Raw genomic sequence first — 22,471 nt, 5'->3', positions numbered from 1 at the left:
TGGATGGGAAAGTGATCATGAAGGAGTGGGTGTTTGCCCATGGAAGTTAGTCATTATGTCCACGATAAGGAGCTCCAAGGGGTTTTAGGGGCAATCAGGCAAGTGAAGGCTCAGGTAGATGGGTTAGGTAGGGACCTGGGGAAGTGCAAAGCCTGTGGGATTAACAGGAAAGGCCATCAGGAAGGAGATTTGGATGTCCAGGGCCTCACCATCACATTGAGCTAGACACTGTGAGCCACTGGGCCAAGAGTCACCTTCCTTGCTGCTGGAAATGGGAAGTGCAGAATGGAAAAGGAAATGGCTGCGCTCATGCTCAGAGGGATTGAGTTAAGTGTGAGGGAGGGGGTTGCAGGACCCACTGAGAATCAGTGAAAGGAAACAACATTGCACACAGACCAATGTGCTGCACAGGACACAGACCTGTGGCGTCCCTAATGCCTGATGATACATTGGCTTGTTGTTTTCTGTGAGCCTCCCTACTCCAGACATGGCTGACCATCTCTTTCACACCAATTCTTTTGGACACAGAGTCCAGAGGAAGAATAGGAATGTTGTAGGATGAGGACAATGATGGCCAGCAGGACCCATTGCTCTGTAAACATCTTGTTTCCTTTGCTTTCAGATGCTGCAGTAGGCTCATAGCACAGGCATCAATCCTGTGTGGCTATGAAGTTATGTATCATGCTGGTACAGTTGCATTGAGGGCTATAGAGAAACTCAAATTTATACAAATGTGAGAATTGATGTACACTGCAATGTCACCTGTACCACAAGAATGCCCTCAGTAAGTTTTCTTTTTTCCTTTCCCTCTCACTACATCTTGGTATGGACCATGGTTCCCAAACTGCAGTGGAGGAGGCCTGGTCAGCAATGGAACGCTCTAGCCCTGGAGGTTTGGTCAGGTGGCTCTTGGGACATTTGTATCTAGACGGGCTAAATGTGTTGAGGATCCTCTTGCCAGAATCTTCAACTTTCAAGGGTTGGTGGGAGGGAGGGAGGGAGGGAGGCCAGGCAGAAATGGAGGGCCTGACCACTGCTGGATTGTCTTGAGAGGAGACTTCTGAGGGTGTGGTTTCTCATCTGGCTGGGTGCCTCCTGGCACTATCCTGCCTCCTTGACAGGAATGGGCATGTAAACTGAGTGCCAGTGTTCCTGTCATCATGCCTTTGGTTCTGAGGAATCAATATGAGGTGGGAATGCAGGTGTATGTGCGTGTCTGTCCAGCAGACCCTGAGGGCAGTAGGCCTGGGTCTCCATGGCAGGCACCAACCTGTCCATGGAGGCAGACGGGCGAGTGCATGACTTGCTGCATTGCTTCATAGGCACCGGAGGTATTGGACTTACAGTGGATATTGTTGAGTGGTGAGTTGTTCTTGGAGCAGCGTGTGGTTAAATGGAGCTAGAATCACACATGCAGGAGGCCATAGAGGCAGGGTCAGTCGCTAATGAGGCACATTTGGTAAGATACTGCGAGAAATCTCACTGAACCTCATGGTGTAAAAGCCACCCAAAAACACTATTCACCTCTCTCGTAGACAACAAAAACCATGTAACATGAGTCCATTTTATAGTGTCTCAATTGCATAGATTTGCTACCTTAGCATGAATTTAATCAATCTCTATGCATTTTTGGCTTCATGCTGGATTGCACAGTCACTTATCTGGTTAACCATTAGTCCTGCCTGATCCTACAATATTTCATTGTAGGAAACCATTCAATGGAACTGCCTAACATATTTTAAATGACTGCCATGGTTGCCATTTCATTCCTGTCCCCACTTTACCATTGTATTTTAAAATTTATTCCTAATGTTTCAATCCTGTCCAACCAAGAAATGATAGGAAGACCATTTAAAGGAGCTATAAAGAATCTAAATTCTTGTTATTTTTGTTGAACAGTGTTTCTCTACTATCAAAAACTTTGACCTTCACATCTGGAATCTAAGTGGTATGTTACTATGACTTTAGTAAAAACCTTAGTTAGATTGAGCCCTCTCATTACCTTGTTCAGTTTAACATTTTGATTTTAACCAAACTTGTAAACAAGCGTGTGAAAAATCTTTGAAACAATCCTAAAAATCTGATCAGGTAGGAAATCAGCAGTAAGCAGACACATAGATCAGAGATCATAGATCATAGAGTCCCTACAGTGTGGAAACTGGCCCTTCAGCCCAACAAGTCCACACCGACCCACAGAGGAGCCCACCCAGACCCACACCCCTAATCTATACATCTCTGAACACCACGGGCAATTTAGCATGGCCAATCCACCTAGCCTGCACATCTTCGGACTGTGGGAGGAAACCAGAGCACCAGGAGGAAACCCATGCAGACATGGAGAGAATGTGCAAACTCCACACAGACAGTCACCCAAGGGTGAAATTGAACCCAGTTCCCTGGTGCTGTGAGGCAGCAGTGCTAACCACCAAGCCACTGTGCCGCCCCTAATCAGATACTTATTAAAACATGTAAAATAGGCGAGAAGGGATTATTGAATCACTCGATGATCAGGGCTGTTCAAAGGGTCACATTATTCATGGTTCAATTCTCACCTAGGCTAGGTGCATTTACATGTTGAATTTAGGTTAGTACATTTTCATTGAGATGGTTTATTTTAGATAATGAATGGTATTAGAAAATCTCTTATTGTGACATAAACAGTCTTAAATTATTTGGGAATGTTAAATAGGAAGATTGATGTTTCAAGATTGTGTGGTGATCAGATTCCAGATTTCAGCATGCAGAGATTAAATATTATAAATACTCCACTGTGTTTACAATGTTATATGCCACAGTTGAAAGAAGATTTAGAAGCTGCTTATTTTCCCTCGTTCACTGATTTTTATTTGCTCTAGCTCTTATAAGCTTTATTCTAAAACACAAATTTGGATAAACAATTGATTTTGGTCTTGGTTTCTTGAGCTCTTTCTACACTGTTGGACTTAAAATCCATTGTCTCAACTAGCCACTGCTGGCACCATCTGATATATCTCTCATATCAACATCATATCTGGGGTGCCTATAAAGGTGGGAGTTTAAGTCATTTCACGAATTCTTTTGAAAAACTGCTATCATTTTTGTTAAAGGCATTGAGTATTTGATCAAGAAAAGCCTAGGTTACCTTCCTGGCCTTTGGTAAAGTTATCTGCTTTTAGCCAGTGTGATTGAATAAGCACTTGGGAAACAAATGATTACTGTTCTTGATCACTCACTAACATGTGCATATGGACAGTAATCAAGGAGAATATTTGGCGTAATTGTAGTTAGTAGACAGGTGGGTTGAGGGTTGGAGTAAAGAAATTGTGTATCATATATGAATATGCAAATCTAGCATTAGATTTCATTTTTCCCTCTCTCATCCCTAGTTATACTTCCTCTGATTCATTGTTGTTTGGTATGATTCCTGATTAATCCATCACAAAGAATCAATGGTTGGGTGAGTTATAGATTGCTTTCAATGGAAATGCTTCATGGATACACTGGCAGGTAAATGGGCTGTCTATGATAGAAGATAGATAGATGGTCAGTTTTTCCTGTGGTTGGATGTCTCACCTTGTGGATTAGTTGGAAACTGATGAGAGTGCCTACCTGTACTAACAAACCTAAATACTCTGTAGTTTGATCTTCACCAAGATTAATGCAACATTGCAACATCTATGGTTATAATAAGCAGACATTTTAAGTTCCTTGCCAGTTCACATATCAATATGTTTTAGGTAAGTTATAAATAACTCATGGGAAGCAGTTCATGTTTGGTGTTCAAACCCTCTCTTGCCACTTTTAGCTTTACTGGCAAAGATGATAGATGATGCTCCCAGGACTTTATCAGTGCCCTTCCCTACCTGCGCATAAGTAGTTTTGCAACAAAAGGCTTGATATGTCACTGTTTGTTTTTTCCCTCCTCTTTGTTGACAGAATTGCCTCTCTCGGCCTACAGTTTGTTGTGAATTGCAAGCTCAAATCTGAGACAAATTGGATGTGTCATTCTTTTTCTGTCTCTATGTTTATATGATCAAAGGTTTTTAGACTAAGGTGCAATGCTAGTTTCAACAATCTTTTTTTAAAATTTTGAGCCACTTATTCTAATTGATGAAACAAAATGTTTAGACTTTGAACTGCTGGCTGTAAGTTCTGTATTAATGTAGATTAATATCCTGAGGTGGCCCAAAGCGTTTCACAAAATGAATTACTTTTGAAGTACAGTCCCTTTCCACGTAGGCACCTGCTAACGAATGTTTTTCACATCAATTAAGAACTTTGAATGAAATGGAGTAATTCTTACAGAAAAGTTACTGTAGTAACTGAAATAATGACATTTTTTCATTTTTTGTTGTGCCTAAATTAGAAAGAGTGCCTAATAATAATGCTTCACTATTACTCAAGCCATCACAAAATGTATAAAATCCCAAATGGACCACCAAGATTACCAATTTGCCTGACTGACTGCTATTCAGGATGAAGGCAATTCGCACCAGATTCATCATTAACAGAAAGTCACATTATTTTTTGTAATACACAGCTTTAACTAAAAGCAGGGAAGATGAATTATTTCTAATTTACTACCATAAACCTTAATCTGTACCCCCTTCAAATATCTCAAATACACACACACCCATTCATGATTAAGATGGATAAACTGCATGGAAAAATAATATAGACAGGGTAAATAAAGTTCCAAAGGTCAGAAGTCGAGATGTGAAGGATAGGTTACATTGTCTCACACAGTTGCTCTTGATTTTGAGAACTGGTGACACTGTCACTTTCCACTGGGTTATGGCACTAGAGATCAAGCCCCACTATTTCTGGAGTCATCTGCGATTTAATCCAACTGTCCAAAATCACTAATTTACTTGACTGACATTCCTAGGTGAAAAGAAAACACTTTTCAGGTTTCTGTTTTAACATGAAAACAACTATTTATTGCAAACAGATTTGTTTTTTAATTGTTGGCAATCAAGAAACATGAATTGCTAACTTATTGCCCTCTATAACCTAAACTCTACCCGTTTTACAAAATTCCCATACACATACAGACACAGAAAGAAACAAGACCAGACACAGATATTGTACTTGGGGAAGGAACAAAAAAAGTCTGTGAAGTATAATTCTGGCACCATTCTGGATTGTAGGTGTCGTTGAGATGTTTTCCTTCAGTTATCTTCCAGTTCCTTTGAAATGCTACATGAGGACATGAGGTCGTGGACACACAATCTATTACTCACCTGTTGAAGATTAATTTTTTCCGAAAGTGACTCTTAAGATGCTTTTTTCCCTTCTTCTTTCAAGGAGGAAATTTGTAGACACAGAGAGAGTGAGAGACAGAGATAGAACAGCCAGAAGCTTGGAATTGTCTTTTACTTCTCCACTCAGAGGAAAGAGAGGAAAAGAAATGTTTTGTCTAGCATGGGCCAGATCTGCTGCTAAAGCTGTTGCCAATTGCCTAGGGCCAGTCAAGAAGTTGTTATAATGTCGGGTAGTCCTACATTCACACACCCGCGCGCACACACACAGTGTACCAACTTCTTCCACTTTGATATAAAGTTTTCCGTCTTTAGGTTCACAGTACAAAAAATAAAATCTGGGTGGCATGGTGGCTCAGTGGTTTGCACTGCTTACCTCACAGTGCCGGGGACCTGGGTTCAATTCTAGCCTTGGGAAACTATCTGTGTGGAGTTTGCATATTCTCTCCATGTCTGTGTGGGTTTGCTCCCACAGTCAAAAGGTGTGCAGGTTATGTGGATTGGCCATGCTAAGTTGCCCATAGTGTCCAGAGATGTGCAGGCTAGGTAGATTAGCTGTGGGAAATGCAGGGGTAAGGTGAGTCCAGGTGGGATGCTCTTCAAAGAGTCAGTGTTGGCTATTTGGGCTGAATGGCCTGTTTCCACATTGTAGGCATTCTATGAACATTGTTCTTTACAAAATGCTTCTGTCAGTAAAGTGATGGTCATTCTTCACTTCATTAGTAGATTTGGCATACATGTGTCTTTTCTTGTTAGTGTTCTTACTTCTAAGTTTTCTTGGTTTTTCTGCCTTTTTTCTCCATATGCAAGGAGAGTGACGCTTTCAAATTTCAGGGTCTGGATGTTACTGCTGCTACTGCTGACCTTGTACTTACAGCTTTGTAACAAACTACTGTTCAGCCAATCAGAGGGTTGTTATCGAGCAGAATTTCCTTAACTTAAACACTGCTGGTGCCACTTTGTTTCAACTTATCTACCTCATTGCTTCAAAAGGCAGCAATGTATGGCATTGCTGAAAATATGCTGCACTTAATTCTTCCAAACTGCAAGACTGTCCAAGTATTTCAGTTGTAGCTGTGAAACCACCGTCTTCAGTTTATCATCCCAACTGTGGTTGGCACTGCTGCCTCACAGCACTGGGGACGTTTGATTTCAGCCTTAGGTGACCGACTGTGTGGAGTTTGCAAGTTCACACCACGTCTGTGTGGGTTTTCTCCAGTTGCTCTGGTTTCCTCCCACAGTCCAAAGATGTGCAGGTTAGGTGAGTTGGCCATGCTAAATTGTCCTGTAGCATCCAGGAATGTGCAGGCTAGGTGGGTTAGCATGGGAAATGTGGGGTTATGGGGATAGGGTAGGTGTCTGGGTCTGGGTGAGAAGCTGTTTGGAGGGTTGGTGCAGGCTCGATGTGCTGAATCTTTCTGCACTGTAGGGATTCTAGGAAAAGTATGTTATCTCTTACAATTTATAAATTTCATTTTCTGTGTTGGGCTATTTTAAGACCTAAAATTGACTGCTGCCCTTCTTAAGGTGCAAGGCACCACAGTGATATTGGAAAAGGACTTTGTTAACATTGAGCAAACTATTGCTCCTCCACAGGCATGTTACCAACTTGAAAAAGATACATTCACTTCGAATTCTGACAGTTGATTGAGTGTAGGCCATGGAGCTGGCTGGGGTGAGGATCAGGGAAGCATTGCAATTCCAAGTGTCTTCACAGGAACATTTAAAATTTCAAGGAAAAAGTAACCTTTGCTTGCAATGGGTAAGGAATCTTACACGATCAGTGTTGGGTTTTGCACTGGTAGGGTAGGCCTAATGCAGGTGTGAAATCACTGCAGTGGTTGCATATTTGTGAAATACCTCCACAAAGGCCCACTGATCCAACTCCCTCAGAGCCAGCTCTCAGAATGAACAGGATGTCTGACACTCCTGTTCTTATCTGTCAGACAGGGCTCCCTGATTGGACCAGGTTAACAGCCCCAATTAAAGAACTCATATTTTATGAGATCCACCTGGCTGACCTTGTTACAATCACTACAATTAGGCTCTTGATAAGGGGACCTGATGTTGACTCTCATGCAGACACCAACTCTTAACTTTTCATGATTGCAATCTCCTTCAAGTCTTGATCTTTTTCTCAGCTTGGCGCGATGATGGCATAGTGATAACAGTCACTACACTAGTAATCCAGAGGCCCAGTTTCATGTTCTGGGTACACAAGATCAAATCCCATTATGGAAGCTGATAGAATTATATAGCTTGTCTTAGTAGTGGTGAATACAGAATTTCAATTCTCTCCATAAATCTGCAATATATAGCTTGTCTTAGTAATGGTGAATACAGAAACTAGAATCGATTGTTGTAAAAACCCATGTGACTTGCTGATGTCCTTCCGGGAAGGACGTCTATCGTGCTTATCTGGTCTATCCTACATGTGATTCCAAACCCACAAAGACTCTAAAATGGCCCAGTGAGGAGCTGGCAGCTCTCATGAACAACAGTGTTACCAGGGAGGCAGTAGCTCCGACCAGTGCAACAACTAGCCGAGGCCTTGGATCATTGTTTTATACCAGGCTACAGGTGAGTGATGGTGAGTGTTACAAAGGAGGGAGTTGACAGTAAAGGCAAGGGCTAGCTCTTAGCAGGTCTCTTTCCCATTCCCTGTGCACCCCCTCTCCTGACATTGGGATTTTTTAGCAGGCATTGAGTGCCTTTGAATAAGGGCACCCTGGAATCCCACAGATTTGTTCGTCATGCTTCCTGCATAGTAATTTCCCAGCCCACCATTGGGTAAATACCGGTGATGCCAGGTTAAAACCATTATATCAACATTTATGAGCTTACTTGGGGATGCCACCCACCATCCTCGCAACTCGCTATGGGGCTTACTAATTTTTGCCTTTTGGAGTAGCAATATGTTTAGGCAGCCATTCATACAGAGGGTTTCAAAATCAGTGACTAAAAATCAACTTGTGTTAATCAGTGACATTGATTAAATATTAGTAAATTTTGTTTGGAGTTTATTTTTGCCAGTTACTGAACAAAGAGTACAGAATATCAGTAATGTACAGCATTGCATATTACATCCTCCATCAGGAAATTATCAACATTACATGTCATCACGCCTTAGAAACTTTCTTAAATGAGTTCTGGAGGAAGAGTTTGGCAGGAATGCTACTGGTATTATTAAAGACACTTTGATAATTTGTATAGAAGGAATAACATAATGTGAGTTATGAATGAAAAATATGCACTCCTGTTATGAGTTCTTGCTTTGATATGTTTCCATACAAAATTCATACTGAATTTCAGTATTATTTTTGCCCATAGAGTTCAGCAGTTAAGTAAAGAAGTTTCCTTTGATCATAACAATGATGCAGTGTTGTAAAGCACTACAACAGTGGAAAGTTAAGTGTACTTTTTTGTGCATGGAATGAATTAAAACATCTATCGTGTAAAGTACCAGCAGTTACTGTAATTATAAATCCACAAAATGCAGAAGAACGAAAGATAGAACTGTACTTTTGTTGATCCTGTATGAAAAGTTAATTAATAGTTTTCTTTGGTACATTTTCATCTGTTTAATATACCAGTATAATGTAGGACTCGTTTGAGTATGTCCAACCTGTAAATCATTTTATCATTATACAGTCATAGAGTTGTATAGCATGGAAATAGACCCTTCAGTCCAATTTGTCCGTGTCCACCAGATAACCTAAATTAATCTAGTCCCATTTGCCAGCATTTGGCCCATATTCCTCTTAAACCCATCATATTTATGTAATCATGCAGTTGCCTTTTAAATGTTGTAATTGCACCGGCATCCAGCACTTCCTCTGGTAGCTCATTCCATACACGCACCATCCTCTGCAAGCAAAAGTTATTGCTCAGATCCCTTTTAAATTTTTCCCCTCTCACCTTAAACCTATACCGTCCAGTTTTGGACTCCTCTACTCTGGGAAAAAAGACCTTCACTATTCACTCTATCCATGTCCCTCATGGTTTTATAAACCTCTATGAGGTCATCCCTCAGCCTCCGACGCACCAGGGAAAATAGCCCCAGCCTATTCAGCCTCTCCCTATTGCTCAAACCCTTCAACACTGGCAACATCCTTCTAACTCTTTTTCTGAATCCTTTCAAGTTTAACATCTGCCAATGACAGAAGAGACGAGTGTGGGATTGGCAGAGATGCTACCTGTAGCTTTCCTGTAGACACATTAATGCTGCAGGCTTTGTGACATTCACACTCAAAACATGCTGAACCAAATTTCAGTGCTTGTCTGCACAGTGGTCTGCAGTGCAGAACTTTGAAAGACTGTTTTTAAGAGTGACTTTATATCATTTTCACTGACCAGGTTGATGCCTTGAGACAGTTTCCCCAAAAATTTACTTGAGGCGTCTGTAGTCATCCACATATGAGATATGGCCTGCTCCAATAAATGAACTTTCTTGGAGAGCCCAGTGTGATGACAGACCTCATTGTTTGTGACCCTGTCCTGGCCTCAAATTGTCAAGATATATCTCATGTGTCTTTGGAAGAGTTCCAGAACCTTGGTGCGGCACTTAGAGCAGACCAAGGATTCTGTACCATTCAGCAGTGTCCTAAAGAGAACAGGCCTGAAGGATACAATGCTTGCCCAGTACTACGGACTAACTGTTAGTCGCTGGCTGACATTTAGAAAAATCAAAGAATAGCTACAGCGCAGAAGGAGGCCATTCGGCCTATTCTGTCAGTGCTGGTCTTCTGCAAGTGCCATTCATCTTGTGCATTCCCCCTGCTTTTCCCTATAGCTGGCAATTTTTTCTTCAGCTGTGAACTTTTTTGAAAGTACAATTGGATCTGCCTCGGCCACTTTTTCAGTAGTGCATTCCAGATCCTAATCATTCACTGCATTTAAAAAAAACATATTGTTATTCACTTCTCTTGTGTAGTTTATGTTTTCAAATGTCATAACTTTTAAGTTCCGTGTAAATTTAATTTTTTATACACCTGTTTCTACTCGGCATTAATTAAAGAAATGCTTCAAGTGGTTGGTGCTGCAGCATGCCAAAGGAAAACAAGATGTGTACATAAATATTCCTTCTGGACTGAAATGCTGTTTCTGTACATGTACTCACCAATGTACGTTTAATTCATTCCTACTAACTGTGAGGATATGCTGCCATTTGGACTCCTGCCATATTGTACTTCAACGCTCTTTACTAGCAGACCACAAAGTGGCATTGACAGAAGCTCTAGAGGTTCCTGCTTTTGCCCACAAGTCCTTTTGGTCAATGTTTAGGGTCAGTGGTGTAGAAGACTGTGAAATTAAGGCTATGAAAAATAGTATTGATTTACACTTTCAGACCCCAGATTTAAAATTTGAAAAAAAAAAATCCGTAAATGTTAGAAATAAGTTAAAGAACTAAATTTCCAAAGTCATAGCTGACTTTTTTTTTGCCATGATTGCTGACTAATCTAATATGACTTTGTTGCATTCCCAGTACTTGTACTTCCTTTCAGGCCCTGGTCCTTATCCTTTGATCATTAAAGCCCTCTTTATTGAACACCTATTTCAATCTGTCTACCTCTGTCCTTACATGCTGATTTCTGCATCAAGAATAAAAATGAGCCATGCTGTGAACATTCAGCAGGTCACAAGTCTCCAACGATTTTGGAATTAAAACATTTTCCAAGTGTCAGCCGACTGTGCAATTATGGAAATCGCAGTTCAGCCAAGTGTCATTGCATCCAATATTGAGGCAGGTAAATTTTTCAGCAAGAAATCATTGGATACCAATCAGGAATATTAACCATTATTAACTTCTTATACCCCTCCTCCCTAGAACAGGACATTGAGGTGAAGTGTAATGCAACTACCATTCAATTATTGGCCCCTATCCACCTTGCTCCACTTTCTACCATCTACTCTCGCCGAACTGGTATGATAAGGATGTTGCCTTTGTCACAACTCAAACCTCTACCACCTTTCTTTCATTACCTTGCACTCCTATGTTTTATGTGTCTCGTTAAAAGCTTGTTTTTGGCTGAACCCCTAGCCCCAATCCTGGTTTGTCACTTAGCTACTCATCTTTATTTTCTCAGTTACTGTGCTACATGGCTGTTTATCCTTCATGAGATTAATTCTATTTTAACTCATCCTGTCCTCTGTCCCTTGACTTTACAGATCTTCTGTCCTTGCTGAACCCTTCCCTTGCCACCTACATATTTCCAGTCACCTTCTCAAACTTGCTCCCATTACTGCCCTCTTCCAGCTGTCTTAATAACAGATAATGCTATTTGACCACTTCTTGCATGATTCATCACCTACATTCCACTACTCCCCATCCAACTTGCATAGTTTCTACTTCTGGAATACCATTTCCCTACCACTGCAACTGCTAATCTGCTTATAGCAATATAGTAACAGGAGCAAACCATTCTGCCCCCAGTACACTTTATGCCATTTAACTAGGTTATGGTTAATCTGAGCTTAACTCCATCTATGTGACTTGGCTCTGTAGTCCTTAATAACCTCATCAAACAAAGATCAGTCAGTCTTAGATTTGAAATATTTAGTTGATCGAGTCACATTGGATTTTTCAGGACAAGAGTTCCAGATGTTTACAGGTATGCAGATGGTAGCTGGTCCTATTGCTATTGACAACTCTCCTGCCTTTTTGTTGTCTGATTGCTTATCCAAAATCCAGACCAGAACAAGCTGAACTCCAACTTACTAGATGCAAGTAACATATTTTGCCTTACCTGGAATTAGCTGTTTACAAATGCTTCAACTTAAGGGACAGCAGAACTTTTTGCTTGGTCATCATCATGTTTATAATGACAGGATTAGTTAAACTTTTATTGTGTCCTGTTAAACTAATTTTCAAGGACAAGTGTAGTGAATGTAGCAGGATCCAATCTAAGGTCCCCCAGCAATTGGAGTGCAGCAGATCCCCTTTCAGCGCCAGCTGTTCTTGTGGATATAAATTGCTGCAGTGAAATTTTCTTAATATAATTCAGGAAGCTCAAGAGAATACTACAAAACAACTGTGCCAACAAGGAAAATGTTGAATTTTACATCAAGAGCCCAGCACGGTTAGTTTGTAGCCTTTCTGATCGTTCGTGGCCAGATGTTCAGTGCTGTTCTACTCCACAGTCAGCTTGAACTTTGTGGCCTTAAGTACCATTGGCTACAAGGACATTTACAATCAGTTTGCACTGGAGAATTACAGGATTTAAACTCAAACACTGAATGTGTTTGTGGGGCTTCTTAGCCTCATCTCACTCAGTAACTAGACAAGGTAAGAGGTGTTGAAAGAAAAATAACATTGCATCAATCATCATGAACAGACATTGATGAAGTGCATTTAGCATTTGAGACTTGAGAGATTAGAGTCCTTTTCATTTCCTTTGCATAATTTAGTTGTAGTTCAAAACTTTGAAAATTAGTATGTCGATTGATTAAAAAAAACTTGTTTGTAAAAGAATAGTTTATAAAATGCTGTAGAATAGATTTACAGCCCTTTAAGAATACCTAATTTAAACAATTCTGTATTGATTTTAGACTGATTTATTTATTTTAAAAGATATACACAGTATATGTTTTAACTTTTTTTATACACAAACAGCATCGTTAGCATGGAGCAAACAGAAACCAAATTAACGTATTGCAGATGCTGAAAATCTGAAATAAAAATAGAAAGTGCTGATAACAGTCAACCAGTCATGCAATATCTTTGGACAGTAATTTCAATTTTTTAGGTTAACTTAATTTTGAGACACCCTAACATAATAATGAAGTCTTTAATCTCCATTCTCTTACTGAACTACAAATTTGTGTTTGATGCTTAAATAAAACAAAGAACTGCAGATGCTGGAGATCTGAAATGCTGGAGAAACTCAGCAGGTCTGGCAGCATCTGTTGGAAGAAAGCAGAGTTAGCATTACAAGTCCAGTGACTCCTCAGTTCTGATGAAGATTCAATGGACTCAAACTATCAATTCTGCTTTCTTCCCACAGTTGCTGCCGGACCTGCTGAGTTTCTTCAGCAATTTCTGTTTCTATGCTTGATACTGTTTTATAAGCCAAGAACCTTTAATGCAACAGCAACAGAGTGGGTTCAGTTCCTTCACTGGCTGAGGTTATGATGAAGGTCTGTCCTTCTCCACCTTTCCCCTTTCCTGACCCTCAGGTTAAACCACCACCAGTCATGTCTCTCTCTCGCTCTCTCTAATGAAAGGGCAGCCTGTGATTCTTTTGACTATGTCAGTTTACCTTTAATAGAATGTCACTTTTTGCATCATGATCATTTAAGTAGTTAACTTGTTAATTTTCCCATTTTTGATTTGCAAACCAAAATGTAATGGCCTAAATATTGCTCCACATTTAATTTCTCTAGAGGTTCCCTTTATTCTAACATAATAGAAATGGGAGAAATTTAAACTAAATTCAGGATGCAAAGAACTTCGCTTGTGCATGTTCTTTTTACATTGTTTACGTTGTTTATTTCTTTCTTTGGGAAGCAATTAAAAGAAACACAGGTGTAATTTTTAGAACCCTGAATTTTTTGTATTGTGGATGATCTGCATCAGATCCCCACCTTGGTGGCACAGTGGCTGAGTGGTTAGTACTGTTGCCTCACAGCACCAGGGACCTGGGTTCAATTCCATCCTCGGGCAACTGTCTGTGTGGAGTTTGCACATTCTCCCCGTAACTGCATGGTTTCCTCCGGGTGCTCCAGTTTCCTCCCACAGTCCAAAGATGTGCATGCTAGGTAGATTGGCTTTGCTAAATTGCCAGTAGTGTTCAGGGGTGTGTAGATTAGGTGGGTAAGCAGGGTGGGTCTGGGTGGGATGCTCTGAGGTTTGGTGTGGACTTGTTGGGCCAAAGGGCCTGTTTCCACACTGTAGGGATTCTATGATATGAGATATCCCATTAGGTACTTGCAGTTTTTTTTATCAAACCAATAACACTGACTTGCATATATCTAAAATATCTTTAATGTAGTAAAACACCCCAAGTGCTTCACAGGAATTTTATCAAACAAAACTTATGCACAAAATAGCAGTTCACAGTAGCACTGATGCTGCATTTACCTTTGTTCACATTGCTGCAGCTGCAGTGAGCCCTCAGGAAGCCTTTGGTGTGCACACAGTTTGTTCTTGGGTGTGAAAGAAAACTGTATTTGAGTTGGCAGTGACTTCCCTTTCAAAAGTTTGCTGCCTCTGCAAGAAACCACAAGTGGGCTTTCTGCCTTTGAATGTTTCCACTGGCAGTATGGACTTTTTCCATGTTTCCTTGGTTTGAGGAAATGGATTTTGATTTTTTTTAGACAAATGCCATCATTTAACAGCTGTAGCAAACAGAACTCAGCATTCTTAACTTGAGTTAATGTGAGATCGTTATAACAAAACAAAAACCACAACCACTCTTAGCTTTATTGTTCAAGACTTAATTTATTTAAATAATGAATCTTGTTTATATAGTGCAGGAATAAGGATTTGATTGTCTGTTTTCAGCATTGAATGAATGTATTGTGTTAATTAGTTAGGGACTTTGCATATAATGCTATTAAACCCTTTTCCAATTACCAAAGTTGTTAGCGCCAAACTTTAGAAGAGTTTTACATTAGTCCTCTCGTTTGAATCATAAGCGCCTAATATCCATAAGTAGCATTTATATCCACCTTCCATAATTTGACAAGAAGTAAAACTGAGCCTATTGCCAGTTTGTGGAAACTTTATTGAACAGTATGAACTTAAGAAACTGGCTCCTCTGTGTACTTGACTCCCACAATCTAAAATACTGGAAAATCACATTAACAATAGATTTCTCCATTTCTTTCCCTTGTCTGAGCATATGTCTTCCTTCAAATGAGACAGCAGAATAGTCTTCTTGACCACATGCACTCAGGTCTTGGAGTGGTACTTGGACCCACAAACTTGTAGCTTAGGAGTACAACTGCTACTATGGCTGACTGCATTCATAGATCATATGATCCCTACTGTGTGGAAACAGGCCCTTTGGCCCATCAAGTCCACACCGAACCTCAGAGCATCCCACCCAGACCTATCCCCCTATAACCCACCTAATCTACACCTCCCTGAACACTATGGGCAATTTAGCATGGCCAATCCACCTAACCTGCACATCTTTGGACTACAAGAGGAAACCAGAGCACCTGGAGGAAACCCATGCAGACACAGGGAGAATGTGCAAACTCCTCACAGGTAGTCACCCAAGGCTGGAATCGAACCCAGGTTCCTGGTGCTGCGAGGCAGCAGTGCTAACCAATGTGCCACCGTGCCGCCTATGCATTACCCTCCACACTTTCATAAAAGACAGATTCAGCAGCATCATCAATGATTTCTTAACCACCTCCCTTGCTCCAGTGCAGTTGCCTACCTACACCCTTGAGAAGAAAGCTTGCTGCTTTCATTAACCAGATCCACTAAAAAGTGACTGAGAATTGTCCAGTCATCAATTCATTTCAAGTTTTACATTCTCTGCATTCTAACCACTGTTTTACTTATTACAGCTTTGGGGTATGTTTTATATGTGCATCAAAAAAATAAGAAGATTAGTGTATTATTCAGTATATGTTATGTGTTAAGCATTGCTAATATAAATAGTAAGTGCTGAAGAAACTCAGTGGGTCTGGCACCATCTGTGGAGAGAGAAACAAAGTTAACAATTTGAGTTGAATATCACTTATCTTTGGAACTTGATTATTGGTAATACTGCTGAATATTTCTGTTATGAAATGCAGTCACCTTCATTTGAGTGTCAGCAATGGCTCAATTGGTAGCATTTGTTCCTCTGAGCCACAAAGTTGTGGGTTCAAGTTCTACTCCAGAATCTAAGGGCACCCAATGTAAGCTGCTCTTTCGGTTCTGAGCTGGGATATGTTCCACTGTTAGAGTTATTACTTTTTCAGATGAGATGCAAAGTCAAAGCCCTGTCTGTGCTCCTGAGAGCGGGTAAAAGATTCCATGGAGCTATTTTGAAGAAGAACAGGAAGTTATCCCTGGTGCCTTGACTACTATTTGTACTTCAGTCTGTGTTACAAAATTATCTGGTCAATATCTACTGCTATTTGTTGGAACTTCCTGTGGGTAAATTGGCTGCCGCATTTCTGTATTACAACAATTATTACACTGTTATAAAGTTCATGATGTCTAGTGGTTAAGAAAGACATTAAATCTATGCAGATACACTTTCAAAAGGCCTTTGAGAAGGAACCTCACATTCGACTCATGACAAATATTGGGAAATATGGAGTTGGGGCATACAGAGTCAAAACAAAAAGCTGAATGGATATCAAATTTGGTAAAAAAAAAAGAAAATAGAATGTTGGAGTAAAGGTTTAATTGGAGAATGCTGGATAGTGGTGTACCACAAGGATCAGTGCTGGGAATGCTTTTAATCATAAATTACCTAATGATTTTGATTGAAGGAAAGGTTGCTCAATTGAATTTGCATTTCGTGTCAAACTGGGGAGGGAGAGAATGAGGTTCTGTCTGACACTGAGGAATTGTTCACTGTGCACAATTTGATCTTGCAGCTCCAAATATTTGTTTCTGTCAGGGTTTTTATTTAAGATGCTTTTCATGTAAAAATAAGTTATCAATCCTGACCTCAAGATAGTTAAAATGTGGAACTCTTGACTACAAGGAAAAGCTAAGGTGAATGCCACAGGTACATTTAAGAAGCTAGCTAATTAACATGAGGAAGAAGAGAAGGATTCTTTGAAAAGGTTACATAAAGAATGGCTTGTGTACAGCATAAATTCTGACATGGAATTGTTGGGCCAAATGACCAGCTTCTGTGCTGTATATACTTTATGATACCATGTGATTAATTTGTTACTTGTTTGCTTTAGGTATCTCTACCAACATGGCTTCTGGCTAAGAGAACAGAATTTAAAATAGTTACATGCACTCACAATGGTACTCGAGGGAGAAAATCTACAAACACGTGCTATGTAGAAACTGTTTTTGTAATTAATATTACTTGACATTTTACACTAAAAAATTCCGAGCACCACCTGCAGGTTTTGTGGACAGTTTTATTCTAGGTTTCATCATTGACAGAGCCTGATGGAAGAGTTTTGTAAACTGTCAGATGGCTAGAGCTAAACAAGTGCTGCAAAATGTAATGTTAGTGTCAGTATTTTTACCACCTCAGTTCAACAACATTTCTAGTGTTGACCATGGCAGGTGCCATTCTGGTGCAAGGTGCCAATGCCAGCAGTATGCAGAATTGTCAGACCATGATATCCATCAGACTGTAACCCTGATTTGGTATTGATGTTCCCATTTCCAAGTTCAAATCTCCAGCTAATCCCTTGTCTTAAATTTGTGCAGCTGAACACACACATCCTTGAGCAGGGATGACATTCCCCCTCCTGCCTTGTTATTTAGCGGCATCTTCAACTTTGTTCAGCTTAGTCACTGATTGATGTTTGCCAGTGGTTGCAGAGTTAGTTGAAGTGATCAGTGGTTTGTCCTCTTATTGAATGTTGGCGAAGTCTGCAGGGAGTGTTATAACTTGTAGTAAAGGCCTTGGCTTTCACATCAAGGATTCTGCTCAGACTGCTTGCTCCAAGACTAATGTGTAGTACTTCATACCCTTGGCTTGCAGCATGACGGGGAGATTGAGCAAAGGTAAGATAGAAGATGATAAGATGCTCAAAGAGGGAGGAGGAACACAATAAGATGGTAAAGAGTTCTCAGCAGGAGGTAGCACCTGCACAGGGTCGCTAGGGAATAAATCTCCTACCTCAGTGACAGCACGAAACAATGCTTGAAAACAACATGTTTGAAACAAAGCTCATTCTCAAATTTTAAATTTTAGCAGCCCTGGGAATCGAAGAACTAGGAAAAAAGAACTCTGTCAACAAGGATTTAACAATGCTGAAATGCTTGAAAGACTAAATGCAAACAAGAAATTCATTACTTGTCAAAAACCTACAGAACAAAATCCCGCATAAAAACACATAGAAAGGAGTAACACCTGGAATGACGTTTGCAAAGACACAGTTGTTCAAAACTGGTGAGAGAAAAGGAGGCATGTTCCTATTAAATATGGAGGAAGTAATATATGGATTCTGTTGTTTTGGTGGTCCATGATTTACCTAACTCTATGACATCGGAGATCATGGTTCGGATATTCCAGTCTATGTTGGTGAAATGGTTAGGCTCACGCTCCCAAAATGACCTTTTCAGCTCCCCTTGCTTCCATTTAATGCTGTCTAAATCAATGCTCCAGCAAGGGTTAGATAGGGAATCCCACTGCAGATTAGTCTCTCCTGCTATAGAAGGGAAAAAAGCAGATCAGATTTAGTTGCAACAGTTCAAAAGTTGCTACTGATAAAGAGCCAGCCACCCCACAGGTTGACATGGAGAGAGAGAGAGGGAAAGAGGTAGGAAAATAAGCTACACATTGATAGTTGGCTAAGGAGGAGGATGCCAGGAGACATGTTTGACTAGGAGTGGCGGAAGAAGTAAAGAACATGATAATGAACTCACTCGGGGGCAGAGAAATCCACAAAGTCTTTGCATTATGAAATTGGAAAGGCATGAATTAGCACAAGTTTATTGGTACCGTTGCACGAATGAACATATTAATGCTAAAACTTCTCAATGCAAGGTGCTGATCCATAAGTATTCTACTTGCTTTGGTATTGACTGCTTCAGCTGCACAAGTGCTGTTTCTTTAACAACTGCTTGACGCAGATTTTACTGTCTTTGAACTGGCTAAGCTACCATTTAGCATATCAAAATCACTTGGTCACAGTCATTTGATCTTGTCTGCATCCTTTTGTATCCGTATTCTCTGTTTGCACATACACATCACTGAGTTCACAAAAAATAGCGAGACAAATGACAAAACACAATGGAACTTTGAATTCTTGTGACACATGTGGATCTTTAATATATCCAGAAGTCTGTGACCTTATCTCAATCCTGATTCAAACCTTGATTACACAGAGATGCATAATTAGCACAACTTTTGGAACATTACCTCAGTTTACGTTTAAATATTCACATGTGACATTTTTCAGTAAGGGCTCTTCAGTGAGTCTTTTGTTGTGGTCACTGCTTCTTCAATTGCATTACTTCCAGCATGAACCATTGCATTATCTACTTTTACTCAAGTTGTCCTATTAGTTAATGTTAACATAGAACATAGAACAGTGCCGCACAGCACAGGCCTTTTGGTCCACAAAGTTGTTCCAACCTATTGTCCTACTAAGATCTAACTACCCTGCATACCCTACATTATACGATCATCCATGTGCTATCCAAGAGTTGCTTAAATGTCTCTAGTCTATCTGACTCCACTACCACTGTCGGCAGTGCATTTCACGCGCTCACCACTCTCTGTGTGAAGAACCTACCTCTGACATCTCCCCTATACCTTCCTCTAATCACCTTAAAATTATGCCCCCTCATAATTGTCATTTCCGCCCTGGGAAAAAGTCTCTGGGTATCCACTCTATCTATGCCTCTCATCATCTTATACATCTTTATTAAGTCACCTCTCATCCTTCTTCGCTCCAATGAAAAAAGCCGAAGCTCCCTTAACCTTTCCTCATAAGGCCTGCCCTCCAGCCTAGGCAGCATCCTGGTAAATCTCCTGTGCACCTTCTCTAAAGCTTCCACATCCTTCCTATAATGAGGTGATCAGAACTGAACACAATATTCCAAGTGTGGTCTAACCAGGGTTTTATAGAATTGCAGCATAACCTCGTGGCACTTAAACTCAATTCCCCTGCCAATGAAAGCCAACACACCATACACCTTCTTTACAACTCTATCAACTTGGGTGGCAACTTTGAGGGATCTATGGGCGTGGACCCCAAGATCCCTCTGTTCCTCCACACTGCCAAGAATCCTGCCATTAACCCTGTATTCTGCATTCAAATTTGACCTTCCAAAATGAATCACTTCACACTTTTCTAGGTTGAATTCCATTTGCCACTTCTTTGCCCAGCTCTGCATCCTGTTAATGTCCCATTGCAACCTACAACAGCCCTCCACCCTATCCACAACTCCACCCACCTTTGTGTCATCGGCAAAGTTACTAACGCACCCTTCCACTTCCTCATCCAAGTCATTTATAAAGATCACACAGAGCAGAGGTCCCAGAACAGATCCCTGCGGAACACCACTGGTCACCGAGCTGCAGGCTGAATACTTTCCATCTGCTACCACCCTCTGTCTTCTATTGGACAGCCAGTTTTTTTATCCAGACAGCCAAATTTCCCTGAATCCCATGCCTCCTTACTTTCTAAATGAGCCTACCATGTGGAACCTTATTGAATGCCTTGCTAAAATCCATGTACACCACATCCACTGCTTTGCCTTCATCAATGTGTTTTGTCACATCCTCAAAGAATTCAATAAGGCTTGTGAGGCATGACCTGCCTCTCACAAAGCCATGCTGACTATTTCTAATCAAACTGTGCTTTTCCAAATAATCATAAATACTGTGTCTCAGAATCCTCTCCAATAATTTGCCTGTCACAGAAGTAAGACTGATTAACCTGTGCAACATTTTAGAAGTAATTGCCTGTGAGACATCTAATGAATGCAAGTTTTATTTATTATCCTGTCTTCACTAGCGTATAACCACGACACTTAGTAGCAATATAAGAAAGCATCAGACACTTCACAGGGGCCTTATAAAACAAAGTATGACAATTAGCAGTATAGAGAATATTCAATCAGATGAGCAATAGCTTGTTGTAGTGCTGTGTTTTAAGGAGTATCTTAAAAGAGGGAAATGGGGCAGAGGCAAAAAGGGGTGCAGAGCTAGAATTCCTGATTTTAGGGCCTGGGCAACTGAAGGGTGGTGATTAAACTGGGTTGCTGAAGAAACTAGAGTTAGAGGAGTGCAGATGCTTTGGAGGGTTGAAGGGCTGGAAGAGGTTACTGAAATGAAGAAGAAAAGGTATTCTCAACCTACCTAAATGATTTAATGTTGTGTATATTTCAATGAACAAATTTCCAATTCTTTAATATATCTTTTGTCTCATTAAGCATTTTCATCTTTTGCTTAAATTTTGATATTGTTCTAATTGTTCTTTGATGTTGGAACATTAGTGGTATGGAGACTTGAAATTCACAAAGTACTTGACTTATATGATGAAACCATTTTATGTGCTTCCTGCTCAGGACCTTTTTCTTTTTGCATTTATGGGTTCTGCCCAAAGTTCTTAGACTGTATTAATGCTGGCAACTGTTCCTGTGTTCACTTCTTGGACAGTTGCATCTTGTTTGGCTTCAGCCTCACTTTCTGCTTTAAACCTTGAACTGTGACTATGCTGTAGACAGGCGGATACGTTCTTCAAAAAAGGATGCTCCATAACCTCTGATGTAATTTTCTAAATCTAACTGTTTTGTTAAGAAATCTCTACCTAGTGTGAGTCTCTAATTGTATATAGGGTCTGATCGCTGGATAAAAATCTCACAACTTCAAAAAATTGTACCCAGCTATTTAAAATTCCCAAAAATTGAACCTTCTTCTCCAATTGCTGCCCTACTTCATGTTGCAGGAAGAAAATATTTGATGTGTTCTATTTCTTAAATAAACGTACTGCCTTGTGCTAATGAAATGTTCTAGAACAAAGAATATAGCACAGTACAGCACAGGTATGGGTCCTTTGGCCCATGATGTTGCACCAAACAAATTAAACTAATTAAACTAATCCCTCCTGCCTGCCCTTGGTCTATATCCCTCCATTTCTTGCATATTCATGTGTTTATCTAAAAGTCCCTTAAATGCCCTATCATATCTGCCTCCACCACTACCACCCCTGGCAGTGTGTTCCAGACACCTACCACTGTCTGTGTAAAAAACTTGCCCCTCAAACCTCCACGGAACTTTCCCACTCTCACCTTAAATGCATGCCCCCGAGATTTAGAAATTTCAGCTCTAGGGGCAAAAGATTCTGACCATCATCTAATAATTTTTTTTTTTGTAGACTTTTATCAAGTCTCCCTTTAGCCTCTGCCGCTCCAGAAAAGACAACCCTCCACTTCTTCCTGTCCCGCAGGCCCGACCAGTCCCCCTCCACTGATACCCTCATCCGCTTAGCCGAACTCGTCCTCACACTCAACTTCTCTTTCAATTCCTCCCACTTCCTACAGACAAAGGGGGTAGCCATGGGTACCTGCATGGGCCCAAGCTACGCCTGCCTCTTTGTAGGTTACATGGAACAATCCCTCTTCTGTACCTACA

General features: G+C 40.5%; 1 protein-coding gene across 9 annotated transcripts in view; it reads left to right on the top strand.

Annotated features, from left to right (window-relative positions):
• LOC109912391 (forkhead box protein P1-like) overlaps positions 1-22,471 on the top strand; it is a 477,834-nt gene that overhangs the window by 125,215 nt on the left and 330,148 nt on the right. The window contains exon 3 of one of the 9 annotated variants that reach the window (XM_048606340.1): positions 1,900-1,948. The exons of the other annotated variants lie outside the window; for them this stretch is intronic. The gene's annotated coding sequence lies outside the window, so the exon portion shown is untranslated. The remainder of the gene's footprint in view (positions 1-1,899; positions 1,949-22,471) is intronic. 9 annotated transcript variants of the gene reach the window in all.

The sequence above is a fragment of the Rhincodon typus genome, chromosome 16 (genome assembly GCF_021869965.1).
Source record: "Rhincodon typus isolate 14 chromosome 16, sRhiTyp1.1, whole genome shotgun sequence".
Lineage (NCBI taxonomy): Eukaryota > Metazoa > Chordata > Chondrichthyes > Orectolobiformes > Rhincodontidae > Rhincodon > Rhincodon typus.
Note: the sequence above shows the minus strand (reverse complement) of the source record. Positions and strands in the feature narration are given on the sequence as shown.